Source organism: Coffea arabica, chromosome 5e (assembly GCF_036785885.1).
Source record: "Coffea arabica cultivar ET-39 chromosome 5e, Coffea Arabica ET-39 HiFi, whole genome shotgun sequence".
NCBI classification, from domain to species: Eukaryota; Viridiplantae; Streptophyta; class Magnoliopsida; order Gentianales; family Rubiaceae; genus Coffea; species Coffea arabica.
In genome coordinates, this window is record NC_092318.1 from 48,219,445 (window position 1) to 48,236,622 (window position 17,178).

Consider the following 17,178-nt stretch of genomic DNA (forward strand, 5'->3'; position numbering starts at 1 on the left):
AATTTTACTGTAATTTACTATAAAAGTTGTAAAAAAAAATTTTAAGATATAAAAACTTTTAGATATTTTTAAATGCATAATTTATAAACTTTGAGAAATTTTTTTAATGTACTACTATAATTAAATTTGCTAAAAAATTTGTAACAAATAAATTAATTTGTCAAACAGGATTTTGGAACTCAAAAGAAGACATGAGTAAAAGATTCTCAGAGAAAGGGTGTGAAAAATTAAAGAAAAGATTTGCCCAACATTGAACTTTCAACCTCTAGATGCTCAGAATGGTCTATACCTATGACTAAGTGTGCCCAGACAAGATCCTACAATATATGCAAATGCCTAACCATACATCCAAATCGTGGTCTCCACCAGCACATGTTCATAAAGCAACTACTGACTCACGGCACCAACCATGAATGTGGAGGGCCGGGAATCAAATTATTCCCATCTACTGAATTGATGGAAATATATCAGCTTGATGAGAGAATCAAGAAAAGAAACAAGAATGTAAATTCCCATGGACGCATCACAACAGCATTTGGTTGTATCATTTGACAATTTCAATACCTAAAAAGATCCTTTGACTAAAAATGACAATTAACAACACAGTCAACCGAATATTGCGAATATAATACATACACTACAAGGTCTTTCATTCATTGAATCCAAGAGAAGTTTATTGGCAGACGCTATGAGCCGGAGATGTTTCGATTTTTCCTCAGTACATGCAAATATTATCAGGTACAAGAAGCTAGTGTTGAACAGAGGACCAAGAGTTTGTCTCTAACCAATTGAAGGCTATAGGGCTCAAGAACGCATCAGGAATGCCAAAGGAGCTGACTAACGAAAGTGCATGCGGTCTCAGTTCCCCACAAAGCTTTGCAACTTCTTTTCTCACTGCTGCAGCATTGTCTACTGACAGGAAGCCGTATCGGAGAAACGCAGAGTCTTCTTCCAAGGTAACGAGGGCATACATGGATCTCAAAAGACCTAATATACTCTGCAAGAAGGTTCACAATCGATTAACCATGCGCTGTAAGATGATAGTTAGCCAATGGATGTTGTTCATCTTATTTGTAAACATTCAATTATCAACTAGATACAGAAAATCGTATCAAAATTTCCATCCACACACAACATGATACTTCTCTGAAGTTTCCTAAACAAAGCCATAACAATCTGTGCTATCATTCCTCAAGAGGAGGAATTCTTCTGTTACTTGTGTTTTTCATATACGAAGGTTAAGTTGGACGCCAGAGGCTTCAGTGTAGGACACATTACACCAGAACACTTCATGGGTATGACGGCTTCTGTTTAAAACATATGGACATACAGAAACCGCAAAATGCTTATAGTTTATGCGGTGGCTATTACCTTAAGAGTGGCATCCGTTACAGTAGTCTCAGCATCCACAAAAGTTTGAAAAATTGCCCGGTCGGAAAACGCTCTGCCCAAGTCTTCAGCGAGCTGATAGCTCTGGGAAGATGGACACAGTACCCTTGAGAGAGAGAGAGAGAGCAGGTCTCACAATGGAACTTATATTTAAGAAGAGAATCTAACCATTACAAAAGCGTGTTCTTTGCTCTCTCCTTGTGCTTGGCGTTGTGAAATTTCAGAAGCAAAACGGTTCAATAGGTCTCTCTCTCTTAGACATCACATATCATGCTGTGACAAAAATGTATCAGAGAATTTACAACTTATTTCAAGAGGAATCAACTTAACGAGGAATGAAAGAAAAGCTTCATCACCTCAAAGTCAATGCTCCTCATGACAGTACTTGTTAGCTGAGAAGGTATAACGGGGGAAGTCTTGTTCATGTGCTCTAAACCCAACCCTTCGAATGGTTTATTCCGCTTTTTTGCCGCTACATATTCTGCCAAGAGTGCCTTACTTGTTATAAAACTGTAGTAAAGAACAAAACTATACTAGACAAATATAGAGACTTTGAGGCGTGAAAGCACTTTCCTTAAGGTGTTATTTGCCTCTATTAGACAAATTACCTCTAGGATACAACAAAGTCTAAGAACTATCAAATGAAAAGTAAAAGTGATTTAATTCTGTCGAAATCCTACTATTTAAAAGGATTGAAGCACCTATTCAAGGCACTATCAGAGGATGCAATCTTTATTGAATAGGCGTTTGGGTAGTTAGCCAATTAACAGATATGTTTGCAAAATGTAACCGCCAACCGCCATTAACTACCTCTGATTGACACCCTTTCAGAAAGCCCCAAGGTGCCCCAAGTGCCCAAGTGCCCTTGTCAAGATTTTATATATCTTGAAATAAGTTTCCCACCAAACTTTCCCTCCAAACTATTATCTTGGAACAAGTTTGTAAAGGAATAGGACAATGACTCATATATAGGCAACATGCACTTTATCCTCTTTCAATGTGGGACAATGGATTTCAACATACTCATTACAAACTATTACCAACAATCCCCCACTTAGTTTGTAATGAAATCAAATCAGCACTCATATTATCTTGCATAGAGAAAGGTGTTTGTGAACTTAAACCCTTCTCTTAGTGTAAATATTTCACTTGTTCTAACAAGTTATGGTGGCTACATTGCTTAAACCATAACTTTAAAGTTAAAACAGAAATAGCACACACAAGATTATACCTTTTCGGAGAATAGTTCACGAAATGATTTTAGCACTTTTACTGGCCGTGTGCTCCATCCTAGATTCATGATCATTTACAAAAGAAAACCCCCACTTTTGCTGGGAGCGGCACCACTCCCATGATCATATAGGTGAAGTACATTTCTAGCCTTTATTACCAAGGCACTATGAAACCATATTTAACTTCATTAAGAGTATGATACTCAGCCTCTTATGTATCAAACTGCACTAGTACCTTGGAATGGTATGATACAATTTCTAGTGCTCACAACCACTTATTAGTAACTTGTTATTACCCTTTAAACCTTTCACCTAGTGTTAGTGCTAGAAGAGAGGTTGGGTTACCATTACTAGTGGTTTTAGACAATGGGTTTTAACCCCATTCCCAATGACGTTGCTTTCACTACATCTCTTGAGAGAGCTTTAGTGAATGGATCCGCCAAATTGTTGAATGATCTAACATACACTACTGTGACTATGCCATCATTCAATAATTGTCTGACATATTCATGTCTTAGACTTATATGTCTAGATTTGTCGTTATATATTCTATTCAGTGCTCTAGACATAGTGGCTTCGCTATCACAATGCAAAGAAATGGCTGGCATCGGGTTTGGCCACAACTCGATGTCTAACAGTAAGTTTCTTAGCCATTCGGCCTCTTTGCATGCAGCTGCTAAGGCTACAAACTCAGCCTCCATGGTGGAATGAGTTATGACTGTTTGTTTCTTTGATGCCCAAGAAACAGCTCCTCCACCCAACATAAAAATCCATCCAGAAGTAGATACTTTGTCACATACACTGGTTACCCAACTTGCATCGGAATAACCTTCAAGTACAACCGGAAATTTGTTATAGGAAAGCTCTAAATCTTTTGTCCTTTTAAGATATCCAAGCACTCTACCTATAGCTTTCCAATGCTCTATACCAGGATTCTTAGTGTATCTAGCGAGTCTACAAACTGCATATGAAATATCTGGCCTAGTACAATGTGTAGCATACATTAGGCTACCAATTGCACTAGCATACTCTAATTGAGCAATTGGCTTTCCAGAATTTTCAAACAACTTAAAGTTAGGATCATAAGGAGTGCTTACTTCTTTTATCTTCAAATGTTGATACTTGTTCAAAACTTTCTCAACATAATGAGATTGACTTAAAGAATAGCCCCCACTATGTCTCTTAACTTTAATTCCTAAGATAGTATCTACTTCTCCAAGATCTTTCATCTTGAATATAGAAGACAAATACTTCTTAGTTTCTTCAACGCCTTTGTAATTAATACCAATAATTAGCATGTCATCTACATATAGACAGATTATCACACCATACTCTCTAGTAAACTTGGAATAAATACACTTATCAGCATTATTATATTTAAAACCATTAGAGAGTATAGCAGATTCAAACTTTTGATGCCACTGTTTAGGCGCTTGTTTTAGACCATACAAAGACCTTGTTAGTTTGCAAACTTTCTTTTCATTCCCTGGTAGAACAAAACCTTCTGGTTGATCCATATACACCTCTTCATTTAAGTCACCATTTAAAAAGGCCGTTTTCACATCCATCTGATGTACACACAAATCAAACATTGAAGCCAATGCTAATAGTACTCTTATAGATGTAATTCTAGCCACTGGTGCATAAGTATCAAAATAATCGATTCCCTCCTTTTGCCTAAATCCTTTTGCTACTAATCTTGCCTTGAAAGTTTGTACAGATCCATCAGTAGCATATTTCTTTCTAAATACCCACTTACAGCCAATTGGTTTAGAACCCGGAGGCAAATCAACTAGGATCCAAGTATTATTACTTAATAATGAATCCATTTCATCATTAATTGCCTCTCTCCAAAACGATGCATCTCTCGATTTCATAGCTTCACTAAAAGTTTTAGGGTCATCTTCTACAGTTAACAAGATAGGAATCTTGTCAAGTAGAAACTGTCTATCGCCTTCAACTAGGAAAACAATAGCTTGTGAATCTATAAAATCAGAGGATAAATGTTTTTCTTTCCGTTGCCTTTGACTCCTCCTTAACTCACTTGGAATGTCCCCTGCATTCCTTTTTTTATTGTTGGAGGGTCTAGCATTGGAAACAGGCGGTGGCTCTTGGCTTGGATCTGTACTCATTGTCGAATTATAAAGAAATTTACCTTCTAAAAATTCGACATCTCTAGATTCCACAATGACGTTAGAATCTAAATCTAGCAACCGATATGCTTTTGAATTTTCAGCATAGCCTACAAACACACTTTTAAGTGCTCGAGGTCCTAATTTTGTCCTTTTATGATCAGGGACTCTATAAAAGGCTATACAACCCCAAACTCGAAAATACTTCAATTTTGGTTTTCTACCTTTCCATAATTCATATGGTGATACCTTCGATTTAAGCGAAGTTACTCGATTATGTATGTGACAAGCAGCCAGTAAGGCCTCTCCCCACAAATTTTTAGGCAGTCCAGAACTTATAATCATGAATATAGAAGACAAATACTTCTTAGTTTCTTCAACGCCTTTGTAATTAATACCAATAATTAGCATGTCATCTACATATAGACAGATTATCACACCATACTCTCTAGTAAACTTGGAATAAATACACTTATCAGCATTATTATATTTAAAACCATTAGAGAGTATAGCAGATTCAAACTTTTGATGCCACTGTTTAGGCGCTTGTTTTAGACCATACAAAGACCTTGTTAGTTTGCAAACTTTCTTTTCATTCCCTGGTAGAACAAAACCTTCTGGTTGATCCATATACACCTCTTCATTTAAGTCACCATTTAAAAAGGCCGTTTTCACATCCATCTGATGTACACACAAATCAAACATTGAAGCCAATGCTAATAGTACTCTTATAGATGTAATTCTAGCCACTGGTGCATAAGTATCAAAATAATCGATTCCCTCCTTTTGCCTAAATCCTTTTGCTACTAATCTTGCCTTGAAAGTTTGTACAGATCCATCAGTAGCATATTTCTTTCTAAATACCCACTTACAGCCAATTGGTTTAGAACCCGGAGGCAAATCAACTAGGATCCAAGTATTATTACTTAATAATGAATCCATTTCATCATTAATTGCCTCTCTCCAAAACGATGCATCTCTCGATTTCATAGCTTCACTAAAAGTTTTAGGGTCATCTTCTACAGTTAACAAGATAGGAATCTTGTCAAGTAGAAACTGTCTATCGCCTTCAACTAGGAAAACAATAGCTTGTGAATCTATAAAATCAGAGGATAAATGTTTTTCTTTCCGTTGCCTTTGACTCCTCCTTAACTCACTTGGAATGTCCCCTGCATTCCTTTTATTATTGTTGGAGGGTCTAGCATTGGAAACAGGCGGTGGCTCTTGGCTTGGATCTGTACTCATTGTCGAATTATAAAGAAATTTACCTTCTAAAAATTCGACATCTCTAGATTCCACAATGACGTTAGAATCTAAATCTAGCAACCGATATGCTTTTGAATTTTCAGCATAGCCTACAAACACACTTTTAAGTGCTCGAGGTCCTAATTTTGTCCTTTTATGATCAGGGACTCTATAAAAGGCTATACAACCCCAAACTCGAAAATACTTCAATTTTGGTTTTCTACCTTTCCATAATTCATATGGTGATACCTTCGATTTAAGCGAAGTTACTCGATTATGTATGTGACAAGCAGCCAGTAAGGCCTCTCCCCACAAATTTTTAGGCAGTCCAGAACTTATAATCATGGCATTTACCATATTTCCTAAAGTTCTATTTTTCCTTTCTGCCAAACCATTTTGTTGCGGAGTATAAGGTGCACTAGTTTGGTGTATAATTCCATTTTCTTCACAAAATTGAGAAAAATCAGCAGGGAGATATTCCCCACCTCTATCACTCCTCAAAATTTTAACCTTCTTTCCTAGTTGATTTTCCACCAGATTTTTGTAACACTTAAACATATGAAATGACTCATCTTTCGTTTTCATCAAGTAAACATACACATATCTTGAATAATCATCAATGAATGTGATGAAATACTTATTTCCTCCTCTTGTTAGAAACCCATTAAATTCACAAACGTCAGAATGAACAAGATCCAACAATTCATTGTTTCTTTCTACTTTAGGAAAAGGTAATCTGGTCATTTTTGCTTGTATGCATGTTTCACACCTTTTTTCAACATTATCTTTGAACGAAATTAGCCCATGTTTAGACATAAACTGTAAAGTTTTATGATTAGTATGCGCTAATCTACCATGCCAAAGAGAATATGAAGCATCAACAATATACACAGAAACATTATTTTTATTGATACATAACTTGAACATTCCATCACAAGAGTATCCCTTGCCTACAAATACACCATTCAAAGAGAAGATAAGCTTATTAGACTCTATTACAGCCTTTAGCCCCTTTTTGTTTAAGGCATCAGCCGACACAAGATTTTTCCTAATTTCTGGAACATGAAGTACATTGGCCAGTATAAGTTTCTTTCCGGAAGTAAACTGCAAGTCTACACTTCCTATGCCAATGACCTTTGCTGTATCATGGTTTCCCATCAATACTTTATGACCATCAGGAACTTCTTCATAAGTCTTGAATTGGGACTTATCATTACAAACATGCACGGTGGCACCAGAATCATACCACCAGTCACACGATTTGGTTGCAGCAGCCACATGCAACTCAGAAATCATGCCAATGTTCCAATGCGAAATCATTGCAACAATCTCAGCAACATCTTGTTCAACCAGATTTGCATTTTTGGCATTGTCTTTCTTTTGCTTTTTGTTGCTATCTGCCTTGCACTCACGCTTGTAATGTCCCTTCTTGCCGCACTTATAGCAGATTCTATTCTTTTTCTTGTCCTTATATGTACTTGCATCTGGAGACTTTCTTTTGGAACCAGAAAAATTCTGTGAATTCTTCTCACTTAAAGCATTCACTTTGACATCAGATTCTATTTGCTTCTTTTGAAGATTTCTGGTATCTTCTTCAATACGCAAATGTTTCAAAATCTGATCTGTAGTGAATGATTCAGTAGTATGGAGCAACTTTTTCTTATAGTCATTCCAACTAGTTGGAAGTTTGGCTATAATTGCTCCAACTTGCAAGGATTCAGATATCTCCACTTTCAGATCATGTAACTTAGACACAATCACTTGGAGATCATGAATCTGATCCATAAGAGAAGAATTCTCAATGATACGAAAATCAAAATATTGCATAATCAGAAATTTATCCGCACCTTGTTTCATCGTATTATACTTGTATTCCAGCGCATTCCAGATTTCCTTTGGCGACTTGACTGCAGTATACAGATCATACAAGCGGTCAGAAAGAGTGTTCATGATGTGTCCTCTGCACAGCAACTCGTCCTCTGCGCGTTTCCTGTGTTGTGCCTTGACTTCATCAGAATCACCATCTTTAGGTTCTGGAATTTCAGGAAGAGAAGGATCCAAAACGTAAGCAATCTTCAAAGCCGTCAGGAAAAACATCATCTTATCCTTCCAACGGGAGAAGTTAGTGCCGTCGAATCTGTCCAACTTCACGAAGTCCTGATTCATCACTTTGAACGCAGATTCAGAACTTGACTCCATTGTTGATAATAACACCTTAAGATTGTTATAAAACTGTAGTAAAGAACAAAACTATACTAGACAAATATAGAGACTTTGAGGCGTGAAAGCACTTTCCTTAAGGTGTTATTTGCCTCTATTAGACAAATTACCTCTAGGATTGTCAAGATTTTATATATCTTGAAATAAGTTTCCCACCAAACTTTCCCTCCAAACTATTATCTTGGAACAAGTTTGTAAAGGAATAGGACAATGACTCATATATAGGCAACATGCACTTTATCCTCTTTCAATGTGGGACAATGGATTTCAACATACTCATTACAAACTATTACCAACATTACTAACCTGGCACCAGACATCCCATTGTTAGCTGCTAGCATTAGTTGCAAAATCAACACATCAGTCAAAGAGTGCCATTTCAAATTACTAGCAACATGAGTGTCATGAACTGGATGACATTTGTCATATGGCCTTAGGAATTTAGTTTGAGAGTCTGATGCATGGTAAACTTACTAGAGCAGATGGCTTTGTTTCATTCTTGAACAAAGCGATAGAGTAGCATATATATTCCACTTCAAAATTTTAAGAAAGAAAATCCACTTGTTGTCTATCGTCTCTGAGAATCAAGAAAAATAGACACGTGCGCTTTGCGTCCTGCCTTGCAAACCAGCCAAAACTCGCGGGAGTCACACATGTGAAGTGAAACCCTTTTCATGGCTGAGATTGAGACTACTGACTGAATATTGCAATTATAATATACACAGTACACGATGCATAATTCAAATGATCACATTACAAGGATTTCATTCATTTAATCCAAGAGAAGTTTATATAATGACCGAATTTATTGTATTGAGATATCTGACATTTCTGCAGTTATTTTAGCACTAGAATAAAATAAAGGGATAATTGCAGAAACCTCCCCTGAGGTTTCTGACATTTGCACTGACCTCCTCTGTTGTTTGAAAAATTACACTGACCTCCCCTGAGGTTACTAATCCTTTGCAAATTTAGTCTAAACAATTAAAATATTATTTTAAGGAGTGAAATTAGAATTTTGTACCAGATTTGCCTTTGTGCCATATATCCAATGAATGACAAAGTACTATAAATCAATTAACAATTAATAAACTTTAAGGAGTATAATTTATAGGCAAACACGCATTACTCATTTAAAGTACCGGCTCTTTATGAGTATTTTACTTTCAAATATTTAATTTATGATAAATATATCAATATTTGTAAGTAAAATTCAAAAATTGTTATAGTAATATTCTTGCAAAAAGGAAATCAATAGGTTATTTATGTAATATAAATTAGGGAGAACTGCACCAATCGTCCCTCACATATTACAGATGTGAAAATTTAGTCCCTCAAAACAAAAATGATCAGATTTAGTGCCTAACAAATAAAAAATGATTACCTTTAATCCTTTTTCACTTTTCCGAACAAATTTTGGCCGGAATTCATTGGGTCCACTTGCAATGCCCAATTTTTAAAGGGTAAATTTGACAAATCACCGTTGACCAATTATGCGAAGGACCAACTTTGCAAAACTTTAGTTAAACATTCATTAAAAAAAACAAAAAAATTAACCCACCATTATTTGCAATTCATCTCAACCCAAAATCTTAATACCAAGCAATTCAAACAGTATAGCATTGGCCTTAATAAATCTCACCATTGTGCTCAAGTAAATAAGTAATTTACTAAAATCAATCTCTGATAAAAAAGCATGTACTGATACTAGCACTAGTATAAAGTCCTTGCCGTTCAAATTTATCCACCGCTTTCATTTCTTAATGGCCGCCTGAGCTTCTTCCCAGAAGCCATTATCACAAATGCAAAGCCCTTGTTTTTATCATCTTTTTGCTTTATAATTTGCCACATCCAAGAAAAACAAAAACCACCCCTCAAAATCACTTCTTCAACAAATTCATCCAAGAAAAAAAAATAGAAAACATGATTCAAAATGACTCCTTTAACAAATTCATCGAGATAAACAAGACCCACCATTTAAAAATCACTTCATTAACAAATTATGTAGGACAAACAAAACCCACGATTTAATGTCACTTCAATAACAAATTCAGACCCAAAAGAAAAAAGAACAACCAACTAAAATCATTTCTTCAACTTCAACAAAAGTATCCAAAGTAAATTCTTTAATAGAAATACCAAACTCATGGAAGTACCTCAACATCAGTAACAGTGCCGCATTCAGCAAAGAGGTTCTTGATATTAGCAACGGTGAAAGACCATGGCAAATTTAGCACAAAAAGCTTTCTTTTCTGATTGGTTTGTGGGATTGACTCTATTTTTCCTTCGGTTGGCTCTGTTTTTTCTTCTACTGTAACAACTTCTTCAACTGTAGAGGTTGAGTATATTTGGAATCTTGGTTTTATCGTGAGTGCAGTGGAGGGAGGGGAAATAGTGAACGTTTTAAGAAAAAAGAAAAGGCACAGGTGAAAATGGGAAGTTTAAGGAAGTGTAAAGAGCATTTAGGGGAAGTTGACGGGAAGGAAGAGGAAGAAGAAAGTATGAAAAATGCTGCTGCTTCAATTACAACCATTGCTGCAAATTCTTTGGTTTAGGATTAAAAAATACATATCGTAATCTGGAATTCTGGTGTTGTCTTCTTCATTCATTAGCTTGGTTAGCCTTTCTCTTACAAGTCTTCAATCATCAATTTCCTTCAGATGAATTTCAATCAGTTGGGAGTTTGCAATTCGGGTTTGTTTTGCGTTGAGATGAATTGCAAATAATGGTGGGTTAGTTTTTATGTTTTTTTTTTTTTAATGAATGTTTAACTAAAGGTTTGCAAAATTGGTCCTTCGCATAATTGGTCAGTGATTTGTCATTTTTACCCTTTAAAAATTGGGCATTGCATGTGGATCCAATGAGTTCCGGCCAAAATTTGTTCGGAAAAGTGAAAAAGGATTAAAGATGATCATTTTTTATTTGTTAGGCACTAAATATGATCATTTTTGTTCTGAGGGACTAAATTTTCACATCTATAATATGTGAGGGACGATTGATGCAGTTCTCCCTATAAATTAAATATTTTTTTAAAAAAAAATAAATGGCCCATAAAGTATTAATTTTTTATGGCTTTCATCCATTACACGAGTAAAGTATTCGCTCTTTATGTGCATTTTATTCTGAATTATTTAATTTACGTTAAATACATAAATGTTTATAACTAAAATTGAAAAAGTGTTATATTAATATTTTTACGGAAGAGAGATTGTTAGGTTTTGTATTTAACAAAAATTAAATATTTGAAAGTAAATACAAATCTGTATTTGAGCGTAAATATTTGTGTTAAATTAAATGTTTAAAAGTAAAATACCCTTAAAGAACCGGTACTTTAAATAGTTACAGGCTCTTTATAGGCAAACACGCATTACTCATTTAAAGTACCGGCTTTTTACGGATATTTTACTTTCAAACATTTAATTTATGATAAATATATCAATGTTTATAATTAAAATTCAAAAAGTGTTACAGTAATATTCTTGCAAAAAGGAAATCGGTAGGTTATTTATTAAATATAAATTAAATATTTTTTTTAAAAAAAAGAAATGGCCCATAAAGTATTAATTCTTTATGATTTTCATCCATTACATGAGTAAAGTATTGGCTCTTTATGGGTATTTTATTCTGAATCATTTAATTTATGTTAATACATAAATGTTTGTAACTAAAATTGAAAAAGTGTTATATTAATATTTTTACGAAAGAGAGATTGGTAGTTTTTATATTTAACAAAAATTAAATATTTGAAAGTAAATACAAATATGTATTTGAGCGTAAATATTTGTATTAAATTAAATGTTTGAAAGTAAAATACCCATAAAGAGCCGGTACTTTAAATAGGCAATGCGTATTTGCCTATAAACTATACTCCTTAAAGTTTATTAATTGTTAATTGATTTGTAGTATTTTGTCATTCATTGGACATGTAGTACAAAGGACAAATTTGGTAAAAAATTCTAATTTCACTCCCTAAAACAATATTTTAATCGTTTGGACTGAATTTGCAAAGGATTAGTAACCTCAGGGGAGATCAGTGTAATTTTTCAAACTACAGGGGAGGTCAGTGTAAATGTCAGAAATCTCAGGGGAGATTTTTGCAATTATCTCTAAAATAAATTAGTAGTGATTGAACAGGTCTAGTTCTTTTTTGCATGATCTCAGCTTTTGTTAATGTTGAGTCAAGTCGATCATTTGACCGATCACCTCATAAGTAGCTTGCTAGCTCTGTTTGATTAGTTTGCACCCCTATTGCAACTTGTATCTTTGACTTGCACCCACACGGGGTCAAAAATTTATGAGTCATATTAATTTGGTAAGAGCAGCTACAGATCCTCAAAATGCGCATTTAGCAAATCTATTTGGATCCTTTAATATTTCAAAAATTAGTTTTTCAAATAAAAATTTTTAAAAAATATTCTAAAAAGTAGTCTAAATTTTTTTTATTATTTAAAAAATATTTTAAAAAATATTTTAAAAACTCTGCTACTCTTAAATATTCCAAAATACTTTTTAAAAATATCCTAAAATATACTTTCAAAACTCTGTTATAGTAAATTTTTTTAAAAATACTTCCAAAAATAGCTAATGGAAACGGAGCTGCCTGATCAAAGTTCCATGAAAGTATTCTGGCTCCCAGTTTAAAGGTTTTTAGCGTCTGTGCCAAGTCACTAAATCAAGTCTTGAATTTGTCATCCGTGCTACCAGCTGGCCAGAAGTTGGAAATATGATGTCCTCGTCAAGGCGCTCCAGTTCTAAGACTTTGTGCTTAGGAATCTCAACTTCTTTGGGCAAATTTTCACAGACGACCAATTAAATAATATCTCATAGAAAAAAGCAAGGAGAATTAATCCCTAGCTCTGCCCTTTTTTTTGGGGCAACCCCTCACTCTACTTAGTTTCCTCCACGGTAAAAATGTTTCATTTGCCCAATTTGGACAATAGTGCATGATTTCCTATGTGCTCAAAAACTAATTGAGGTAATAAGCAGGTTTTCTCTTCTGGATGCCGCTTCTTTTTACTTCTTCAAAATTCAAATGGCACCTGAGGATGCTCACATCGGCGGTCCCTGTATGGCCGAGGTGATCTCATTTCGTCTCTCACACGGGCGAAATCTTGTCCTGCACATGACTCCCGAGCTCGGCCAGGTCCTGGTCTCCTGCTTAGATAACCTCTGCACCTCAGGCTTCCACCTCGATTGCCGCTGATGACGTCAACCCACCTGACACCATCCGGGACCAGTGCTTTATCTGAAAAGCACCTGATGCTCTTAATGGCTACTACATGAGCGTCTCCGTCACCCTGCCCAGGCGGCTACAGTGTCAGAGTCAGACCTCCTGACAGGAAACAGAGTCATAATGACAGGACATGGGTCCCACTAGCATGAGCCCTCCGTCCTGTCCTCCACCCCTGCTCTATAAATACCCCTCATGTACTTCCAACAAGTAAGCATACTGTTCATTCACATATACTATTGCTTTTCTCTCGTTCTCATATTAACTTGATCGTCGGAGTGATCCCAGGGGAGAAGTCTCGCCATTCACTTCGGATAAGCAAATACACTTCACTTCATCTGAGAAGGGACTAATTTAAGTCGGTTCAGTTACCCACAAAAAATCACCTCTTCAGCACCCATCAGGGAGCAATGTTGCATCTTCGTGTAACTTCTCTCTCTGTTTGGTCTGTTATTGTTTGCAAGATTCAACCCATTCATATTTTGGGCCAATTGGAGTGATCTGTCAGAGTCAAAAATTTCAGAATCAGCAGCAGCAACAACAACAACCCCCACCCCCCCGGGGGGCCAAAAAAAAAAAAGAGAGATTTTGGTCCTATATTTCTGTGTCACTGTCCAGGCAGCCTTTCGTTCTTTGTCTGAATAATCAGTTTTTTATTCTCGTAGGCGGGATCAAGATTTCTGGTCAGTATCATGGTCAAGTAGAGAAGTTCTTTAGGATCAAATGCAGTTGCACCATTGGCTCAAGAAAAATACCTATATTAGACGGGAGTATTTGAAAAGAAGATTTTCATTTCAAATTTGTTAATTTTTATTTTTTTAACAGAAGCACATGTCTATTGTAGTAATTTGATAGCAGTGTTCACAAAATGGGAAAAAAAAAGTGAATTTTCATAATGTACTACTTCAATTATCAAATGTCTAGTGCTTTAAAGTTTTCTAGATTAATGAATCTTTTCAGTTAGAAAACTTTTAAATTACTTTAATCAGTCTTTTTAACAACTATAGAGCTCTTTAGAGTTTGCATAAGTTACAGCTTGATAAATAAATAAATTTAAAAAAAAAAAACAGAAATGCAACTTAAACGAGAGCAGGTAATGCATTAGAAAAGAATGTTCAGAACATAAGAGAATGCTGAGTAACTCGAATAATTAGAAAGCAAACGAAAATGAAGAAAAAGGTGTTCATTCATTTACATGCAAAGAAGTTTATAATGAGAATACTTGCTGGCAGAAACCACAAACCTGAGATATTCCAAATGCTGTTAGCATGTCATACATGGAGAATCAAACAAGAAGCTAGATGAGAACGGAGAAGCAAGAATTTGCTTTCATCTGATTGTCATCTAGAGGGCTTAAGAAAGTCTCAGGACTGCCAAGAGAGCTGACAAAGGAAAGTTCAGGTGGTCTCATTTCATAGCAAGCTCTGCGACTTCTTTTCTATGTCTATTCACCCATAATATAACAGGGCGGGCACACAATCACACATGGACCTCAAGTAGCCATGAAAGCACCAGAAACGATTTGAACAACAACGATCAATTCAGGTGCCCCCTTGCAGATATCAGTGTATTCACAAGCAAAGCTTGATGCACCTGCAGCATGAATTGATAGACATCAGTTAAATGGATAAGCAGTCTTTTGCTGAATCAAGAAAAATTTAACAGAACTATGTGTTAAGAATTCGTTTAGCGATTAAGTGCCAAAATCTAGATGAACCTGACTGATTTCAGAGAAAATTTTCAGTTGTTCCTAAGGCTCTGCAGGCTGGAGCTGTCAGATCTTTATTGGCCCGAGAACGACATGGAGGATGATTACATTACAGAGCACAAAACTATCTCTACTGCATTAAGCAAAAAGCTATGCTTGTAGTTTTGAGCAATTGCTACCGGTAAAGAATCCCAGTAATCCACAATGATTGACAACGAACCAACTATGCAAATGGGCGATTTAGGATCAGATGCATATGCACCTGCGGCTAAGCTACCTTTGGCTCAAGGGAAATACCTATATTAGATGCGAGTATTTGATACGAAAATTTACACTTTGCTCCTAATAATTTGTAAAATTTTGTATAGCAGCACATGTCTATTGGAGTAATTTGATAGCAGTGTTCATAAAAGAAAAAAAATTTGAATATTCATAGTCTATACTACTGTTAAGTACTAAAGTCTAGTGCTTTAAAGTCTCCTACACAATTTAATGTGACAGGTTGTCGAGCCTGTACAATAATAAAAATAGAACCTAACTACCACTAAAAGCAGTCAATGATTAATCCTAGGTACCGGAACAAGGACTCTAGGTGTGCAATGGGTTACTTGATTCACCCTGTTCGCAAAGAGTTTGTTTAATCTGATATACCAGAATTAATTAGTTGATAAAAATTACTAAATAGTAGACAGTGGCAAATAGGGTCGTCTTCTCAGGGACTGGAAATATTCGTTTCTTTAAAATTCCAATTGGTAAAGGGGGATTTTTATTGGAATGAAATAAAAAAATAATTAAGCAATTCAACTAAAAATAAATAATTAACTAGCACAAATATGGCAGAAATTAAATCAGGAATAAATAAATTCTAGCCAAGGATACAACTACTCAGACACAGTCCATTCATCCGATCATTGATGCAAGAGAGGTTCACTTAATTTATTAATAGGCTAGTTATAGTCGCCGACGAACTCTAACGACCAATTTTTCCTTAATTTATTTATAATCAATGTACGACCATTGATTACCCCTTACCAGAAAATACTCCTAGGTACGACCGTAGTAATTAATTTTTCAATTGCATTAATAACTAGAAAAACCTAACGCTAATCAATAACACGCTACGAGAGTTATTTAAATTAGATTGCACGTTCCCCTATAGTGTAAACACGTCAGTTGCCACTAATATTAATCAATCAAATAATTACGAATTTAATTTACTAATTTGGCAGGAGATTAATAAATCGAATTGAACATCGGGCCTTTGACATCCAATTACCAAAATAATCCCATGAAAATTCAAATAGACAACATGCAAATATTAACAAATTAAGAAACGCGTGAAAACTAGTTAGATCTCACAGATATTCGGTACTGCGCCGTCGAGTTGATCCTTGATTAGATGAAAGGCTTAGCCACGCCGCATAAATAAATCTCCACGCAAATTAATTGAACGTAAAAGCATCGCGTTTGTCACTAGAAAGCAAGAAGTAGAGGGTGTTTTCCCTGTTGGGAATATTGTCGAACACCCGGAGTGCATCAAAGGAACCAAGAAAGAAAAAAACTAAACTACGCTAAAAGCTCTCCCTAGCCTTTTGTACGATTGTCCCTTTTAAAGCCAAAAGAAAACATGACACAATGCTATCTATCTAGTGGTCCCCACCGAATTGAGAGACCAAGGGCCAAAGAATTGGAGCTCTGCCGAAGTCCTTGTTTTTAGTTTCCTCTTCATAGGAAAACTCCTAGTCAGCAACTATTCTAATCAGCAAAAGAAATGCAATCCGTCTGTGTCACCCTGTGGGCCGGGGTTTGTAAAGCTCTTTGGAGTCTCTCACATGTGGAGCATGGTGGGTGTCAAACCAGCAAAAATAAAATTCCTACTCTTAAGTCACGAATTAAGTCCACTATGGTACTGGAGCAGGGACTTAGGCTGTGCAATGGGTTACTAGCTTCACCCTGGTGCCAGAGTTTGCTTGATCCGATATGCCAAAGTATATTAATTACGTGAAAGACAAAATTCGAATA

At 35.6% G+C, this 17,178-nt stretch overlaps 2 long non-coding RNA genes and 1 pseudogene across 3 annotated transcripts in view; 1 reads left to right on the forward strand and 2 right to left on the reverse strand.

Moving 5' to 3' along the window:
* Positions 1-17,178, forward strand: part of LOC140006640 (uncharacterized) — a 38,152-nt gene that overhangs the window by 3,932 nt on the left and 17,042 nt on the right. The gene's annotated exons all lie outside the window — the stretch shown is intronic.
* On the reverse strand, positions 616-1,883 carry LOC113687726 (putative acyl-coenzyme A oxidase At3g06690; annotated as a pseudogene).
* LOC140006636 (uncharacterized) lies at positions 13,019-16,923 on the reverse strand. 2 transcript variants are annotated; one of them, XR_011814368.1, is made up of 3 exons: positions 16,516-16,923; positions 14,692-15,041; positions 13,019-13,949 (listed from the first exon to the last, which is right to left on the reverse strand). It is a non-coding gene; the product is annotated as an uncharacterized lncRNA (long non-coding RNA). The 2 variants fall into 2 exon arrangements; XR_011814367.1 differs by having other exon boundaries at positions 14,692-16,923.